This window comes from Trichosurus vulpecula, chromosome 8 (assembly GCF_011100635.1).
Source record: "Trichosurus vulpecula isolate mTriVul1 chromosome 8, mTriVul1.pri, whole genome shotgun sequence".
Classification (NCBI taxonomy): Eukaryota; Metazoa; Chordata; class Mammalia; order Diprotodontia; family Phalangeridae; genus Trichosurus; species Trichosurus vulpecula.
Genome location: NC_050580.1, coordinates 31,215,037 through 31,234,956, shown reverse-complemented (window position 1 = coordinate 31,234,956; position 19,920 = coordinate 31,215,037). Strand labels below are relative to the sequence as shown.

The 19,920-nt window shown below is 39.4% G+C and overlaps 1 protein-coding gene across 2 annotated transcripts in view; it reads right to left on the bottom strand.

Moving 5' to 3' along the window:
- The window catches only part of MYPN (myopalladin), a 137,361-nt gene that overhangs the window by 69,580 nt on the left and 47,861 nt on the right, over nucleotides 1-19,920 (bottom strand). The gene's annotated exons all lie outside the window — the stretch shown is intronic.

The window sequence follows — 19,920 nt, the reverse complement described above, 5'->3', positions numbered from 1 at the left end:
GGGCCTTAGAGGCAGGGTAATATTGTAGTGGCAGCTGCTGCCCCAAAAGATTTTTAAAGTCTGGAACTCTGGGATAATTCTAATAAGATGAAAATGAGTGGTAGAGGGAGAGAATGACTACTCTCTCTAAGATTTTGTAATAAAGGAAAGTAATACATAGTTTGACAAATACCAGGTGCATATGACACACAGGGACATTAAGGAACTGAATACCTGATCAGAAAGAGATTCCAGAGGATCTCTGTATTAACATTGGCTATAGTACCAGGTGCCATTTAGCAGCTCTGTTGTCCATTACCCAGTTTCAGGGTTGAGGGGAGCAGTTACGATAGTGAGGGAGTAGGGGCCCTAGCTGAGTAAGGACTAGAGCACAGACCAGGAGGTCAGTGACCAGACTGTTCCTTAAATCATACCACTTTGGAAGTATAAAGATTTTACAGACCTAGCTGTGAAAGCACCAGAAGGACATAAAAGACTAAAGCTTAGACCAGTCATCCCTCACACAGGTAAGCAGAACTCAACTTTAACATAAAGTACAAAGTCAAAAAATAGGCTGGAAAAATGATCAAACAACAACAACAAATAACTTGACCATTAAAAGCTATTATAGTGACAGGGAAGCTCAAGGCACAAACTCAGAAGACAGTGACTTAAAAACATCTGTAAGCAATGCCTCAAAGAAAAATGCAGTTTGTATATAAGCCCAACAAAAATTCTAGAAGGGCTAAAGAAAGAGATAAAAAAGAGCAAAAAAAAATATTTAAAAAATTAAATAATAATGATAGAGGAAAGATTGGGGGAAAATGAGAGCAATGCAAGAAAATTATGAAAATAGGAATTAACGGCTTGGTAAAAGAGGCATAAAAAATAAGAAAATAACTCCTTAAAAATCAGAATTGATCAAATGTTAAAAAAACCAAAACACCAAAAAGAAACCTCACTGAAGAAAATAACTCCTTATAAATTAGAATTAGTCAAGTGGAAGTCAATGACTCTATGAAACATCAAGAACAATAAAACAAAGTCAAAAGGATGAAGAAATAGAAGAAAATGTGAAATGTAGAAAAACAACTGACTTGGAAAATAGATTGAGGAGAAATGATTTAAGAATCCTTGTACTACTTGACAGTCATGGTCAAAAATACAGCCTAGACATCATATTTTAAGAAATTACAAAGGAAACTTGTCCAGACATTGTAGAATTAGAGAGCAAAGTGGAAATTGAAAGACTCCAACAGTCACCTCCAGAAAGAGATCCCAAAATGAAAACTCCCAGGAATATTATCGCCAAATTTTAGAGCTCCCAAGTCAAGGAGAAAATACTGCAAGCATCTGGAAAGAAAGAACTCAAGCACCATGGAGCCACCATCGAGGATTATATAAGATTTAGCAGCTTCTGCATTAAAGGAGTGGAGGGATTGGAATATGATATTCTAGAAGGCAAAGGAGATAGGATTACAACTGAGAGTAACTTGTCCAACAAAACTGAATATAATACTACAAGGGAAGATGCATACTTAGTGAAATAAAGGACTTTCAAGCATTCCTGATGAAAAGCCCAGAGCTGAATGGAAAATTCAGTATTCAAACACAAGACTCAAGAGAAGCATAAAAAGGGAATGGAAATCAGAAAGGATTTAATAAGGTTAAACTGTGAACATTCCTATATGGGAAGATGATACATGTAATCCCTAAGAACTTATCATCATTAGGGCAGTTAGAAGGCGTCTACTTGGAGAAAGTGGATGGCTGATTCTATTATGTTGGGATGATCTAAAAGAAGAATGGAAAGGTAAGAAAGAGGAATGTGCTAGGAAAAGGGGGACAGGAGAGGAAGAAAGGGGAAAATTATCTCACATAAAAGAGGTGCTCAAGGAAGTTTTTACTACGAAGGGAAAAAAGAGGAGAGGGATGTGCACAACACATGAACCTCATTATCATCTGAATTGATTCAAAGAGGGAAGAATATATATACACACAGTTGGGTATAGAAATTCATGTTACCGAACAGAGAAATAGGAGGGGAAGGGCTGATAAGAGGGAGAGTACATTAAGGAATACAGAACCAAAACAGACTTCTGAGGAGGGGACAGGGTAAAAAAGAGAAGGATAAATGGAAGAGAATAAGATGGAGGGAAATACACAGTTAGCAATCATAACAGTGAGTATGAACTTATCTATAAACACAAATAAATAACAGAATGGACTAGAAACAAGGATCCAACAATGTTGCTTACAAGAGATACACTTGAAACAGAAAGACACATACAGAGTTAAAATAAGGGGCTGGAGCAGAATCTATTATGCTTCAGTTGAAGTAAGAAAACCTGTGTTTGGCAGCAGTAAGGGTACACATCAAGGGAATCAAAGCTATTTGGAAGGACATCAGCATATAAATTGAAGTCCCCAAACAAAAGGGCAGGGTTTGGGGTAGAGAGGAAGACTATGAATCAGGTACTGAACTCCTTGAGAAAGGAGAATGCCAATAGAGATCAACTACAAGAATTTAGATAGGGTGATCAGTCTGGATGGAGTAATTCTTAAAGGAAAAGAGGCTAATAAACGATAGTGGTAGGAGAGGATCTGGAAGTGGTAGTGGGGCACAGGAAGCATGCCTACTCCATCTTCTTGCCCAGTGGTAAGAGGGGCATGAGTGAAGGCATATTGCGTAGTGAAGAGGGGAGCCAGGGGTACAGTACCTTGCAGGGGAAGTCAGGTTTCCTGGTGTGTGAAAAAGGAGTATATGAGAAAGAGGTCTAACATGAAGGGAAGTTTTTGGTAAGCCTGTAAAGTTAGGATGGAACCAGATGGTGATGGACTTTAAAAGCCAAGCATTAGAGTTTATATGTTATCTTGGAGGCAAGAAAGAGCCAAAGGATGTTTTCAAAGACCTCTAAGGTCCTTTCCAATTTTAAATCTCTGATTCCAAACTGCAGTCTCCGTGAGATCATGAATAGCATCTCGCTCCTCCTGTATACCTCACAATGCCTAGCAGATTGCTGGACACATAGTAGCTGCACCATAGTTTTTAGTCGATTACAGTCAACACAGACTTTCCTGTAGTAAAGGCTTGATCATAAACTCCAGAGGATATCCTTTTGTATTCAAATCAAAAGCCCCTATTCTCATCTCCAGGATTGGGTTTTGAATCCTGGGATTTGAATCATGGTGCCTGACTACAATGATGCTAGTTTTGATGAGTGGTTTTTCCTCTTACCTCCTTAATTGTATTTCTAGTACCATACCTTTAAAATGGGTATAACAAAGGGAAGGAATAGGCTCACAGAGTAAAAAGCGCAGATCCCAATAAAGCCTGGTGGAATTCACATGGGCCATGTAGTACATGCAAAATATAAAATGCTAACACCATATAAGATCATTTTAATTGTTTAGATAATATTCTTCCTTATGGAGTTAATAAATACTTTTTGTGTTTAGAGTGTAAACATCCTTAGAAACAGGTAGAATGACAAAACTGCCCATAGATTTTATCACAAACATTTTCTTCTGACCTAGATAGCAATGCTAGCTTTTATGCAGGTCAGACAGTACAAAGTACAACCAGCATCCACCATTCCAGCTTTAAAACCAATGAAAGTGCTTGCATGGGCTGCTCAGAAATAACAGGTCCTGCAGCTCTTAGACTTCACTATAACTCGTTCAGCTGTGGTGTATACTTATGAGGAGGTGAAAAAGGTATTGTACTTAAGCACCTGCCTGTTTATACGTCAGGAAATGCTTTCATAGAAATGCCTTGTTGTTAGGCCTTTCAACTCTCAAGTGGATGCCAGAAGTGATTCATAAGTAACCAAGCAGAAATGAGTCAAATGGTTTGGAAAATATGGGACTCCATCTGAATGATAAAGAAGAGTCCATCTCCAATCAACCAAGGGGACAGAGTCCAGGTCTGCTCATTTGACTAGCTATTAAGTAGCAAGCTACTCAGCTGGGATGCGGAAGATACCGAAAGGGGACACACTTCTCAGGAGCCCAGTCCTCTCTAATTGCATACCTCTGCCCTGCTGTCAAGGCCATTTCTTATCTCTGGCTTGAATTGCTGCCCGGATAAATATTATGATACTTTAAATTCAGGATTTCAAAATCTAATTTAAATGAATTATTGTGGCCTACTACCAATAAAGATTATTAGCAAAATGATTATTAGCACTTTAAAATAGGATCAATACAATCTCAAATTAGCATACTGAGCAATCCTTTCATATCGCTTGTTAACAGAAAAGCAGGAAGGCATGGTGGCTGAGGAAAAGCCTGCAGTGAGATCAGTTTGGCCAACTTGGTTTTAAAATGCCTCAATTTTTTAAAAGCTCTGTGAGGGGATAAGTAATATTCGAAACACTGCCTAAAATGTGTTGTATTAAACAGGCCTATTTCCATATATCTCCAGGCTCCTAAAATATCTCTTCCATATAAAAAATTCCCTTAGGCCTTACTGAGCCGCCACTTGGATGTCCAGCTTTGTCTAGACGCGCTGCAAAGCTTCATAAGCTTTCTCGACGGTGTCTTTCATTTTATAGTGCTTTTTGGTTAGAGAGCTGATTAGTTAAGAGTTAGAATATTGAGTTCTCTATGTGCTCTCTAAATAGCAAAGAAAATGGAAAACCTGCTGTATTTTATCTCATATCTCTAGGTCCATCATGCGTTCCTCCAATTAGAATATTATAGGTGATATTTTAAAAGTAACACTGCTATTAATAATAATTATAATAGCATTTATAAAGTGCTTTAAGTTTTGCAAGGCATTTTACAAATATTATCTCCTTTTACCCTTCCCCCCATCTTGGGAGGGAAGTGCTATTATTATCTGTATCTTACAATAAGCAGTTACATAATAAGAAAGGTATCTCTTCATTACATGCCCAGCTCTAGGCATTACCCAAGAGGAGAACATGTGAACTTTATGGAAATCCACTGGAATAATTTGGCTTTGATAGGATTTATGAGAGGGTATTAGCACTTAGAACAGGACTGGCTAGAGAAAAACTTGATAAATGGGTTAAATTTAGCACATGTCGCCCTCATCCCCAGTAGCGCTGTGCCCTCCTTCCTGACCTGTCTTCCTACAACCCCTCCTCACCCTAACATGGTGTTCTCCTCTAACCTGACCTCCCCGAGGAGGGCCTTTCTCAACACCTTGCCCTTGTCAAAATTTACCTGTCTTGTGGTTCTGTTCCCTCAGGGCCCAGCTCCCTGACAGAATATCAGTATTCAGAATATCCTTGAATAGGCAATGACAGCCAAAGGAATGATCCCAATGTATGAGTTTCAAATAACCCAGCAGACATGAGTCAGATGGTTTGGAATATGGGGACACATTCAGCTGATAACGAAGAATTCGTCACTAATAAGGCAGAAAAACCTATGTCATTTTCAAGTACTGGGGTGGGAAAGAGATTTGGGGGCAGGTAGCCCATAAAATGACACCTTAGAGACATTCTGGCAACAGAAACAATTTTGCATGGAAACATTTGCACATTTCAGGTGCAAAACAAATTCACATGGAAACACCACGGAAACATGATAATAGAAGAAAAAGTTATCAATGAAACAAATGCTTAAAGTTGCTCTAACAGTCATTAAAATGATAATTACATGTAGTACCTTCAATTGCTCTCAATACCTGGCTGTGCAGTTTTAACTAAGAGCAACAGTGGAAGCAAAAAGTCATTACAAAGTATAATTTTATTCAAAGAAGGGGCTAGAATATGTAAGTAGATGAACCTAAATGGCATTACCATGGACCTCCTAGATTAGGTAGATTCCTTTTTATCTCCTGCAGTAGAACTAGTCCAGTGGTTATTACACCCAATCCTAATTTCTTCCTTTAGTTTTTCCTCAGTAGTGTTACTTACAATGAGAAAAAGAAGATTAAAGTCCATCAGCAGAGCAGTGAGAAAGCTCGAAGCAGTGCCAGGCATCTGTTTCTATTGAAAGTTCATTGGTGCTACTTTAGGAGGTTACATGAGAATAAACATACTTCTGAACGGCCCAGCTGTGCATTCTTAGGAGAAGCATTTACGGAATAGATGTGGAGGAGGGGGAGAAGGAGGGAATCATAATTATTTGCTGTGAATTCCTGCAAACCCTTTCATCTGTGGGGAACTGATGATAATCTATTCTGTGGTCCCATAAAATTATGTGGCCAAATTTAACACATAGCAAAAAAAAAAAAAAAAAGCTAACATTAGCAACCATTTGTAAAAGTTTTTTGGTCTTATTTTAACAGTGGATACATCAACACAAAAAATAAAATTTTTATTGAAATTAAATTCTTTTTCTTCTAAGCAAAAAAACTAAGGCAAAAAAAAAAAACAAAAAACTGAAGGCCTTAAGGACACAGGTGGCATTTTTCATCACTGCTGGAGATCTAAGGCAAAGGCAGGTTTGGAGAATGAACAGCTGGCTAAAAAGATAGAGCCTAAAATATGGACATTTGGTTAGGGATGGAGTGCTTGTAACAAGGGCGGGTATGTGTCTGGAACCTTGCAAATCTAATCAAAAGAGTTTCAAATCAAAAAGGAAGGAGGAGGGAGAAATCTGCTTACATATACCCAGCAAATTAGATACCAAAGAGCAGCCACAATATGTGAAGAAGAAAAACAGTAGAGACACCCAGAAATTCACAAGAGACAAAATCCAAGAAAGGGATAAACCATAAAACCTATGGTATCAGATGTCTAAACATAGACCCACAGAGCAAGGTGAGCTCATAATAATAGCAATAGCTATCATTATGTAGTGCATTAAAGTTTACAAAGTGCTTTACAAATATTATGGTGATTTTAATGTGAGAAGGCAAGTTTGAGTTTAGAGGTATTTTCTTATTGGGACTAGGGAAATGGGACCAATGCTGTATATGGCTCCGGAGGAGTATACTTTATCCAAATGGCACAAGACAGGTAAAAGGCAGGGGTGGAGTATTATTGCGTATTAAAAAGATGTACTTTTATCATGATGCTTCACTGCTCATAACCTTCCATTGCTTCCCATTTTATGCCACATTCTCAGCTTTCTTGGATGGCTTCCAAGACCTTGGCTAATTTGGTTCTAGCCTCCTTTACTCCTGTCAGGCTGGTCTCCTCACCATTGCATTTCAATTCTACACCATCTTCTTCTCTTGAATGCCTTGCTTTCTGGTCCTCTTGCCAGTCTTGCCCTCCCACATCTCAGCTTGGATCACTCCTAGAATCCCCTGCCTTTACTCTTACGCATGCGCTGCTGAACAAAGCTGTAGAAAATCAGGTAAGCTGTGCTTACTGGTTCAGTCCAAATATATGATACATAACCTTAACAGGGCCTTCACTGCTGCAAGGCAATCCTTTTATATCTCCCTCACACTACTACTTAGCATAACATCTCTTCTAAACCTTTTCAGCCATCCTCAAACCTCCTATACCTCCCCCATCCCCTCCCCTCTAAGCCAAGAACCTGGCCCCATATAGGCCAGTTGCCAAGAGCTTGGTCTTTTCTCTTTCTTAATTCACATCACCAGATGCCTTTTGCTACCATTTCCTCCTTCACACTTGTCTCACATAATGAAGTGGCCCTTCCCTTTTCCAAGGTAAGTCCCTCTACATGCACAAGTGATTCCATTCCATTCTATCTTCTCCAGCAGACTTCTCCCTCATTCATCATCACTCTCTCACTTTTCTTCAATCTCTCTTGTTTACTGGTGGCTTCCCCATGGGAAGCATATCTCCCCCAGGAAGACATGACTATTTATCCCTCATTCTCAAAAACCCTCACTTGATTCATCCATCTCTGCTAGCTTTTGTCCCATGTTTCAGTTTCCTTTTGTGGCTAAACTCCTTGAGAAGGTCATCTACAGTAGGTAACTCCCCTTCTTTTCTTCCTACTCTCTTCTTAACTCTCTTCAGTCTGTCTTCCAACCTCATCATTCAACTGAAACTGTTCTCCAAAGTTACTAACAGTCTCTTAATTGCCAAATCAAATGGCTTTTCTCAATTCCCATTCTTCTTTACCTTTTTGAAGCATTTGGTACTGTTGATCACCCTCTTCTCTCTGTTTTCATGAAATTGCTCTCTCCTGGTTCTCCTCTTACCTATCTGATCACTCCTCAGTTTTCTGTGATGGATCTTCATCCAGGTTATGTTCATTATCTAGGAACACAGGATTCTTTCCTGGTCCTTTCCTCTTCTTCTTTACTATTTCATTTGGAGATCTCATCAACCTTTCTCCTCATCACCTTCCTCTTGTACTATTGCAATAGCCTGTTGTTTGGTCTGACTGCCACAGGCCTCTCTCCATTCTAACCCATTGTCCTCTCATCTGTCAAATTGAAATTCCTAAAGCACAGGTCTGACCATGTCACACTGCACCGCCCCCCCCACGGTCAGTTCCAGTGGCTCCCTATCACCTTCAGGATTAAATATAAAAACCTTTGCTTGGCATTTAAAGTCATTTATAACCTGCCCCTCCCACTCCCACCCCAATCTTCTTACACTTTGCACCCCTGCTCTCTCTCACAGCCCAATCAACCACCATGTACTCTACAGTCCAGTGATACTGTGATACTCCAGTGATACAAGACCCTCCATCTCCTGACTCAGATCATTTTCACTGGCTGTCCCCTATGCCTGGAATGTACTCCCTCTTCATCTCCACCTCTCGACTTCCTTGGCCTTCAACTTCTAGCTAAAATCCCACTTTCTAGCAGAAGCCATTCCTCATTCCCCTTAATTTCAGTGTCTTTCCTCTGTTGACTATCTCCAATTTATCTGGCACATAGCTTGTTTGTATGTAGTTGTTTGCATATTGGCCTACCCTCACCCGCCATTTATCATGGTGTGGATGTAATCCTGAGATCTCAAAAGCTATTCTAGTGGAGTACAAGCCTTGGAAGTTTCTACCATTCCAGAAAGGCTTCTAATACAGTCCCAACTCAACATTACGTCAGCTTTCTGAGGGCAAGCCTAACTAAATATGTAGAGGCTCATCACTACTAGGCTGGCAACTAGGTAATTAATTGCTTTGTCCATGATAATCTGTGAAAACAGAAAAATATAAAGTTGTCTTTAGTTCAATGAAGCCCTTTTCTGTTTCTATAGTGACAGGGTGGTAGAAAAGGAGGCTTAAAGAGTTAAGTACAACATTGTTTTCAGGCCATTATTAGCTGAATTGTTGGTACAAGCTATTGGTTGAGACTCTTTCAAATGTGAGATTCTTGTCAAGGTATCAACTAGTAGACATACTACAGAAGGAACTGAATCATCTCAGAATGGATGTTTTTGGAGGCAAATCCCTAAGTATGGCCAACAACAACAAACACCTAGGAAGGAGCTAAGGAGGCATGCTCTTACACTATGAGGGAGACAGTAGCTGGACCAAGGAAAATTCAGGCCCAAGCCTAGCTCTAAGGACTAGGTAGAGACATCTGATCAGTGTGTTGGGGGTGGTGGTGATGTGGAGCAGTAGAGAAAAAACTTGATTCAGATCCAACACAGTAGGATAGGGTCCCTGAAACCACAGAGACCTAGGTCCAAACCCTTACTCTTTGACCCAGGAGAAGTCATCTAACCTTTCAGCGCTCTAAAACTGTAAATTACAGAGAAGGGCTGACTGGAACTGGAGAAATTCCCTATACTAATGAAGTTACAGGTCTAGTCCCTATCCCTATTCTATTGATGTTCTTGCTGTAAAGGAAGCCTGAGGCTCAATGGAAGGAAGGCTCACAGGCTCTCATAAAGAGGCAAATAAAGACTCTGGTAGAGTTTATTTCCTCATGTATTCCAAAGCTACAGGGAACATCATTTCAGGGGCCATACGGTCATCTAGATTTGAAAAATGTTTGCAAAAATACTACTATAAGGATAATTGCAGTATATTCACATACATCTGTTGCAGAGGATGAAATTCCATGAAGTACTCAATTAGACCCTCCAATTTCAATTAATATATACTTGGTGATTTCACTGCAAAGGTAGGCATAGAGAAAAATGGTAAAAAAAATTTCAGAAATTAAGACTGAGGATTAAAAACCAAAAGAAACCAAAGTATCATAGGCTAAATGGAAGCCTCACACCTACATATCATGAATAATTCAAGGAGAGAGTTTGGAGTTCCTAGGCATAAAAAACACCAAAAATTCCATGCCAGAAAAAAAAGTAGTTGATTATATTCTAACAGAGGAGACAAGAAATACCTAGTTGCTGCTGTGGGAGTCATTTCCAAATCAGCTGTCTTTGTATAATCAAATCATTAGCTTCTTAAAGTGAATATAAAAATCAATACCAAATTAGAGTAATAAAATGAGAAGATATGGCAAACAATTAAGACAGTTTCAACACCAACATAGATGATCACCACCATTCTCTGAGGAGGTCAATTGAAACAAATCAATCAAGAAAATGAAAAGGCCAAAAAGGCTTAGAAGCTGTTTTATCTAAGAAACACTTGATCTCTGGCAAGCAAAGAGAGAGTACTAAGAGCAACTCTGGTTGGAAAATAAATTCATTTGTAAAATATTTCTGAAGAGGATGGCAGAAGATTATGAATGTTACCACATAAAACTGTGAGAAGCAGTGAAGGGGAAAAGCAATTTAGAGAAAGCTTGACAAGAGTACTAAATTAAGCATGATCACCCTGTGAACATTTCAAGCTGAAACGGGGAGAAGGGTAACAAACAGAAAAGTAGAAAAGAGTTGTAAGTATTACTAAAACAAATAGTTTTATTCACCAGTGACAGTGCAGCCGCCACATCTGAGCTCTAATATTTCAGTCCCCAACATACAGGGAATATTAGAAATGAGTGGCATTAAAAAGAAATGAACAAGGACCATAGGAAAAGCATCTGGACAAGCCCAAGTATATATGAGGAGGTCTGTGCTAAAAGCAACACGATTTGGAGGCCTCGGCATAAATGGAACTGATGAAGATACTACAGGTTTTGGAAAATCATTCCTATTATTATTACCAATAACAATTCATATGCTTGCTTTCCTATCTCCACAACATTTTTATGAGAATAATTTACACAAAAAGCAAGGGCATACTTAATGAAGATAGGAGAAGGGAATAGGAGACTTTTCCAAACAATATTCTACAGCAGACCAATTCTTTACTAGAAAGGAATGTAAGACCTAACTGTGTCTACTGACTATATGGAAAATATTTGATTCAGTGGAGCAAAACAACACTTTTTAGCTCTCTATTAAAAAAGGTATCTCCCATGTATATGTTAAAATCACATAAGATTTCTTGACTCAACAATGCAGATAATTTTGTTCAATGACCCTTTGGTCATTGACCCACCAGAGGTGTTAGTCTATGTTACTGAGTATGTCCAATGCAGAATCAAGATGGAAAGAGGGATTTCCTATAGTTGGTTAGAGTTTTGAGATATTCCTATTTGTATATGACATTATGAATATATCATCAAGTCCTATAGAATTGCAGAGCCCCAAATCAAGATCCGCAATCACTCAAAAATGTTCTAAATAAATATCCATACAGAAAAGAAAGAAGAATAGGCTGAGTTGTATTTTGGCAGATTCCACAATACTTTTAATGACCTCAAACTTCTTCCTGAAACAAAGGCTCATTTTTTAATGCTACCAGTGATGGTATATGGATATGAATCAGGGAACATGACTGTCTCTGGAGTACAGAAGTACACAAAAGATAATGAATGGAGAGTGTATAGTGCTGTGAAATACTCTCATATTTGGATGGATCTGTGATCTTACCAGTGTAGATTCCTCAGTAGTTCTGATCATAACCCACCCATGCTTTCCCATCTTGTGTGACTCTTGTGTATATCCTCAAGAAAGCCTCCCCCAGAAATCTACCCAACATGCTGGGACCGGCCTTTAGATCTCTTGACATTGTGTGGGTACCAGTGAAGCATGTGGGCTATCCATCAGTTATATCTTGTTCTCAGTAGACCATCAGGCAACCTTACTTTTTTGTCATATATCTCTCTAATAATATCTTTTTATGCCACTTTCCCCACATAATCCTCTATGAGGCAAATAAGCTGTAGCCCAGAGGTGTCAACTTTGTAGCCTCCTCCCTGAAACTCCTTGGTATAGCCTAAACCAGATGAATAAATAATTAGAAAATGCTTAACAAAATAAATAAAAATACAGTATAGCAGAGAAAATGTTAATTTGTGGTTTTCTAGGTTAACACAGGGTCCTCAGAGATCCATTTCTATTTATGATTGACAGCACTGCTCTAGCCTATTCACACCCACACTCTCCACTGAACTTTGAGTGGTCTACAACTTTAATTTTTATGAGACTGTGGTATTCTATGTCTTACATTCAGTCACTGGAAGAATATTGATATAAAAAAGAGGCAAAAAGTTTGCTTCAGGGAAAAGCTTGGGGTCATTAAAGGTATAGCAGAATTTCCCAAATATAATCTGGCTAAGTCTTGTATTCAATTCTGGTCCTATTCCATCATCCGTGTACAGCGTATGTCCAAGATATGTGTAGAGATGGACCAAGGGCGTGGCTTCTTGATCCAATTGAATATCGGGCTGGACAATGCTTCACCCACTTTTTTGAACTTTTTTGAGTCATTGTTGATTTAATTTCAGAGGCTTTGAAGTGTTTCAGGGTTTGATGTAATCAGCACAGTGCCATCTACTAACAGAAGGATTTGGAAGACCTCACATCCCCATGGAATACTTCTTTCTCTTGCACTGTGTGCTGAGCATCCTTCATGGCAAACATCTTTGGCAAACAAAGAAAGTTAGATGCTTCATTTGATTTCAATTACCAAGGGTTGTTGTAGAAAGCTATCTCTGTTGTTGTATCTTTCAAAGGATCTTGTATAATTTTTAACACAGCCAAAGGAGACAGCCAACTAAGGTAGGAAAGCCAGGGTTTTGCCCCATGGGGCTGAAATTTAAAGAGTGCTGAAAGCACTTGTACTCCTTTGACAAGTAGAAACAAATGATCTACTTAGCAAAAATTATCAGTTAAAATAGAAACCTACCAGTGGCAGCCTCCCCAGCAATTACCTCATGGTTGTTCCAGGCTCTCAGTTTCCTCATTATCCTTCAATATCCTAGGTATTCTTACTGCATGGGGCATTATATCCTGAGGCCTGAGGTCTCTTCTTAAAATCTCCCCTTATACCCCACCATCCTTGCTTTCTCCAAGGTGTATTTTGTGTTGCTTGATCAGCCTTCAAAATTACAAGCTATAGCACTGATGGGATACATCTTGTTGCAGAACTGCCTTTGCTCTGACATATAAAATCAGAATAGATAAGGCAACATAGAGTTTGCCCCTGAGTTGTTGCTTAATTTAGCAAGACTGATAACCCTTTCTATTTTTATTTTAAAAAATGATGAAATCGGGATTTCTCCAAGTAAGGACTAGAGGTGGAGGCCCTGACACATGCCTAGTGCCACAGATTTCCTCCTAAATTATTTTGACATACAGCCTTTTGTATCAGGGTGAGTCAGCATGAAGAAGAGGAGAGAGTAACTTCCTTGTCCTTGCACAAACGGAAGGTAGATAATCCACCTTGTCTTGCCCAACATCTGTACCTCCTTCATAACAAACAGTATAGCAGTTCCCAGGACAGAACTAATGCCCACCTCATCCTTCACCAGTCCTAGAAGTCAAAAAGAAATATCTAGTTGAAAGAAAACTAGTTGAGCCCTGATCTAAATGCAGTGTTCAATATTTTGGCTTACCATGCTTTGTGGTGGTATGAGTCTGTGAGTGTATGAGCTATGGTATTAAGAAGCAAAGAATTTCTCAGATAAAATTCTTCTTTATCTATTAAGGCTACGCAATTTCCTATGAGCAATGATCTATGTATACCACTTGGCTGACTTCAATTCTAAATTTTGAATTTACAAGTTCTTAAGTGAGTACTATATTACCTCAACTGCTTACCAGAAAATCTCTGCGTATACTCCTTGATTAGAAGATACAAGAAAACGCATACCTTCTTGGAAAGGTGTAGACTACAGAGGAATCTCATGGATTAGGAAGATTTCCTTCAAGAAGAGAACTGGGAGATGTTAGAGTAAAAATGGAATCATATTCTAACAGGGGAAATGCATAATTGTGGATGTTAGAGCCACTTCTGAAATAGATTTTCATGTACAGACTATTGACTTGTTAAGAGAAAGATGAAAATCAGTACCAAATTAGAAGAGAATTGAATTCAATATTCATTTGTTAAGCATTTACTAGACATAAGGCAACATGCCAGACACTGGGGGTACAAAGGTGAAGAACAAAGTGGTCCCTGACCTCAAGGTGCTTAATAAATGCTTACTGATTAATTAATAATATGGTAGCGAAATAAAGCATGTACACAAATACTTACGATGAAAATTAGAGTGTGACAAATGTTTAACAGAGGTCCAATAAAGAGGGATGAGAGATTTGGGGAAAAATCACTTCTAACTGGGAAGTTCAGGGAAGACTTCATGGAGGTGGTGTAAATTGGCTAGGTCTTTGAGGAGGGTAAGGATTTCAGCAGGCAGATCCAATGAAAAAGTCCTTTCCAGGCATGGGGAAGGAGGTAGTCTGTGTAAGGTGGGAGAGGTCAGAAGAAGGCTGAGAAATTTTTCTGGAATGTGGAGTATGTACAAGGGAATAATCATATGAAATAACTGCCTACAAATATGCCTATGCCTCCCTATCCTGAAAAGCACCCTTCCTTCATTCTTCCACTCCCACTAACTATCCTGCCCTTAGTAGCTAAAGTCCTCCAAAAGTCCTCCTACAGTTGGTACCTCCACTTTCTCCCCTCTCACTCTCTTCTTAACCCCTTACAATCAGCTTCCAATCTTATTATTCCATCAAAACTGCTCCATCCAAAATTACCAAAGATCTCCTAGGTGCCAAATCCAATGCCCTTTTCTCTATCCTCACTCTCCTGGCCCTCTCTGCCACCCTTGACATAGCCGATCACTCCCTCCTCCTTGTCTCTTCTCTCTAGGTTTTCCGAATACCACTCTCTCCCAGTTCTCCTCCATGACCGCCCCTTTTCAGTCTCTTTTGCTGGATCCTCCTCCATATCATGCACTCTAACATTAAGTGTCTCTCAGGGTTCTGTCCTGGGCACTCTTCTCTTCTTCCTCAGTAATACTTCACTAGCTGATTTATTTACCATCTCTATGCCAATGATTCTCATATTTCCCCTTCCTGTCCCAATCTCTCTGCCGACCTCAAATCTCATATCTCCACCTGCCTTAGATATCTCAAACTGGATGTCCAGTAGACATCTTAAACCCAATATGTTCAAAACAGAACTCATATCTTTCCCCCTAAACCCTCCCTACCTCTTAGCTTCACTATTACTATCAAGGGCAACACCATCTTCCCGGTCCCTGAGGTTCACAACTAGGAGTCATCCTAGACTCCTCACCATCTCTCAGCCCTCACATCCAATCTGCTACCAAGGTCTGCTTATTTCACCTTTGCAGCATCTCTCCAATATGCCCCCTTCTCTCCTCTGCCACCTGCCCTCATCACCTCATGCCTGGACTATTGCAATAGCTGCTGGTAGGTCTGCCCACCTCAAGTCTCTCCCCACTCCAATCCATCTTCCATTCAGTCACTAAAGTTATTTTCTTAAAGCCTAAGTTTGACTAAGTCACTCTCCTACTCGACAAATGACAGTGGCTCCCTATTGCCTCCAGGAGCAAATACAAGATGCTTTATTTGACCTTCACAACTCTTCCTAACCTATCTCCCTCCTATCTTATAATTCTTCTTACACCTTACTTCCTGATATACACTCTTCGATCCAATGAACAAGATATTCCATCTCTATCTCTCAGCTCTGGGCATTTTCTCTGGCTGTTTCCCATGTTTAGAATGCTCTCCCTCTTCAGTTCCTTCTACTGACTTCCTTTAAGTTCCAACTAAAATGCAGGAAACCTTTCCTAACACCCTTTAATTCTAGTGCCTTCCCTCTGCTAATTATTTCCTATTTATCCTATATGTAGCTTGTTTTGTATATACATTTTTTCACATTTGTCTCTCTCATTAGATTGTGAGCTCCTTGAAGGCAGGGACTACTGTATTTCACCACACAGTTGTTGCAGATTTTATGCCAAAGATTTTTTAAAAAGTGGATATGACCATTATGTGAAGCTTTTAAAAAATCTGTGCTGGTATTTCTTAAAAATCATTTATTGCTAAACTATATTGCTGGCAGATGAATTGTACAGTTTAGCTAGTGAAGGGAGATGCAAGTCTTACCATATCACATGACTTACTCGTGGCAGCTTTGCCTGCCCACCCACTCTCCTTGTGCCTACGGCTCTTCCTTGTGTACTGCAGTGCTCTAAACAAACCATGCAAGTAGGCTTTTGGAAATATACTGACTCAATGCTGAGAATTCTAGGCTCACAATGCGCAAGAGATAAGTTTAAGTGTATATCCATATGCTGCTCTGTTTACCTTTTAAGCGGTGTGACAAACAGAATTATACCATGCAAGGGATACATGAATAAAGGTTATAAGCCAATTTTTAACTGAAAAAACAGTGTGACAATTCTGCAGTGGCGATGATTATGTGGTGAAAGCCAATGCAACCAAGATTAGGAGAGAAGCAGAAAATTGGGAAAGAATTTTGTAACCAGTGTCTCTGACAAAGGCCTCATCTCTAAAATATACAGGGAACTGAGTCAAATTTCTAAGAATACAAGTCATTCCCCAATTGAGAAATGGTCAAAGGATATGAACAGACAATTTTCAGAGGAAGATATTAAAAATATCTATAGTCATATGAAAAAATGCTCTAAGTTTCTATTGATTAGAGAGATGCAAATTAAAACAACTTTTAGGTACCATGTTTCTCCTGGGAAAATGATAAGTGCTAGAGAAGATGTGGGAAAATTGGAACACTATTGCATTGTGGGTGGCGTTGTGAACTGATCCAACCATTCTGGAGAGCAATTTGCAATTATGCCCAAAGGGCTATAAAATGCGCATACCCTTTGGCCCAGCAATACCACTTCTAGGTCTGTATCCCAAAGAGATCATACAAGGGGGTAAAGGACCCGTATGCACAAATATACTTATAGCGGCTCTTTTTGTGGTGGCAAAGAATTGGAAATCAAGGGGATCCCCATCAATTGGGGAATGGCTAAACAAATTGTGGTATATGAATGTAATGGAATACTATTGTGCTATAAGAAATGAGGAGCAGATGGACTTCATAAGAACCTGGAGGCATGTATATGATCTGATGATGAGTGAAGGGACCAGGACCAGGAGAACATGGTACACAACCACAGACACGTTGCTTCTGTGATGACTAACTTTGATAGACTTGGCTCTCCTCAACAATGCAAAGTACTAGGACAGCTCCAAAAGACTCATGATGGAAAAGACTATCCACATCCAGAGAAAGAATCACAGAGTCTGAATGCAGATTGAAGCATACTATTTGCTTCCTCTTTTTATTTTACTTTTGGTTTCATTTTATCTTTCTCATGATTCATTTCATTGGTTATAATGCTTCTTTACAACTTGATTATTGGGAAAATAAGTTTAATGTGAAGGTATATGTAAAACCTATATCAGAGATCACATACCATCTTGGAGGGGGGAGGGGCAAGGAGGAGGGGGAGAAAATTTGGAACTCAAAAACTTGTGGAACTTAGTGTTGTGAACTAAAAATAACATATATATATAAATAATATATACATAAAATAAAGTACTATTTAAAAAGTAAAAAAAAAAAAAAAAAAGAAGCACATGGAGGATGTAGACACTAAGTTGGGAGGCCCAGCTTTGCAGAAATAATATTATAACCTCTCAGCCTGAAAGATGGCAGGTAGAGATGTGAACCATGTGGCTAAGTGGAGGGTGCTCCTGAACCACTTACTCTTCTGGAATGAGGGGAGTTCCTAGGTAGCACCAGCCTGGGTGCTGCCTCTTCAGCAACCCTAACCAAGTTCAAGAGTTCTAAGATCTTGCTTTTCAGAGAGAAAAAGGCAGACCTAGGCAACACTAGCCTTTTGTTGAGAAAAGGATAATTCATGTATTCCCTGTAGCTGGAGCTTCAGACATGTCATGAAGCAGCAAAAGACGCGGGCTTTGCCCTCCACCATTTACAAGGGCTATTTTGATGGTGTAGGGCTTATGGGAAGTGGGTTGCCACTCAGCAATCCCAAGTGCATTCCTCTTCCAGGGGAGTTCAAATTCTCAGGGCACCATAAAGTTAGATACCTGTGTGGGTCTCTGGTAAAACTAAGACTCACTGAAGTGTTGGGGGCTTGCCTCCCTAGCGGCCCCAAGTTTGTTTCGCTTTAGAAGCCAATCCACAAAATGATGCTGTGAATCTGAAGGTCATGGGGGCGGGGGGAAGTGGGATTCACCAGATAGGGAAGTCAAATGAACTACCTGATAAATGTTTTTTATTATCTTGAATAATTGTATAGGAAAAGGGGACTCTTTTATCCACATCTGTGGAGACTTAGATATGAGCTGCATTCAGATATTTCCCAAAGACAACTCAGGGTGGGGGCAAAATTAACCAAATACATATGATTTGGGGGTGTGGATAATAGGACAATAGCTTGAGAGGTAGCAGGGTTCAATTGGATTTTTTTGGTTGGTTGTTTCTTTTTTGGGGGATGATAGGTGAATATGCTTCAAGGCAGAGGGGAGGGATCCAGCAGAGGGGGAGAAAATGGAGATGAAAAAGAATAAGTGTAATTAATGAAACAAGGTCCCAAAGGAGAGAGAATGTGAACAAGGGCACAGTTAGCCTTGTCCACATTATCTTCTGAAACAGGAGTGTAGGAGGAAAGAAAGAATAAGAAGGAGTAGTATAATTTAGAGAACTCACAGGTTGTCTAATCTCACTGTAGTAGGAAGTGCAAATCATCAACTGAAAGAAATGATTATGGGTCAAGAATTGGGAACCTGAGGAGACAAAATTTGGAAGCTGTATCTGCAGAACTAGAGAATTAATCAGAAGACAATGAAAGGATTGCCGGCACAGTCTTGAAATTCCAGTTAAGCTTTAGAAGCATTGATTTGTAGTGGACCCAGGCAGCATAGTTTTATGACTTCAGGAAGGAGAAGGATGTTACGCCTTACTAGGGATTGGGAATTAGCAGGGCAAAAATGGCAGAAAGACAAGGGAGTGAGGAATTCAAGGGTGGAAAAGGAATATGTAAAATATGGGATGACTTAATTCCTACTTTGCTTCTGATTTTTCTTCCAGAGAGAATGATTTTCAGATTGTGAAAGATAGAATAAAAATGGATAACATGGAATTGGAATTCCAAATAAGTGAGGTAATGGTAAGAGATTAAGGCTTCCCTAAGGACAGGAAGTGTGGCATAGTGGAAAGAAAATTGGAATTTAAGTCAAAAGACCTGGGTTTGAGTCACTCTAATTTTCTAGGCCTATTTCCAGTAGAAAGAGACCCAATGATCTTAAAAATCCCTTTTGGCATTAACAGACTATGATTCAGTGTGTCCTAAAAGAACTACATTACAAGGTGCTGGTGGGTATGAATGCTAGACTGCTAACAATTGTGGTAAAAAGAGAGAAAGATGCCAGAGAGGGAAGAATAGATGGAGGGAAAAGAATGAGAATGGATTTTCATATAGTATTTTAAGGTTTGCAAAGCATTTTACATAGATTATCTCTTTGAGCTTCATAACCACCTTACAAAGCAGATATTGAGAAAGCTGAGTGGTTCAATGACTTGCCCAAAGTCACACATCTAGTAAGTATAAAAAGTGGGACTGAAACTCAGGTCTTTCTCATTTGAGGCCAGGTTTCTATCTGCTATTCCATGTTGCCATTCCTAAGTACCTGCTGTGTTTCATACACTGTGCTAGGCAATGGCCACCATTTTTCTTTTAAAGGGAAGAAAGTACATACTTCTAACTTGATGAATTTCCAACTAGTTAAATTTAATTTCTATTCCTAGTAA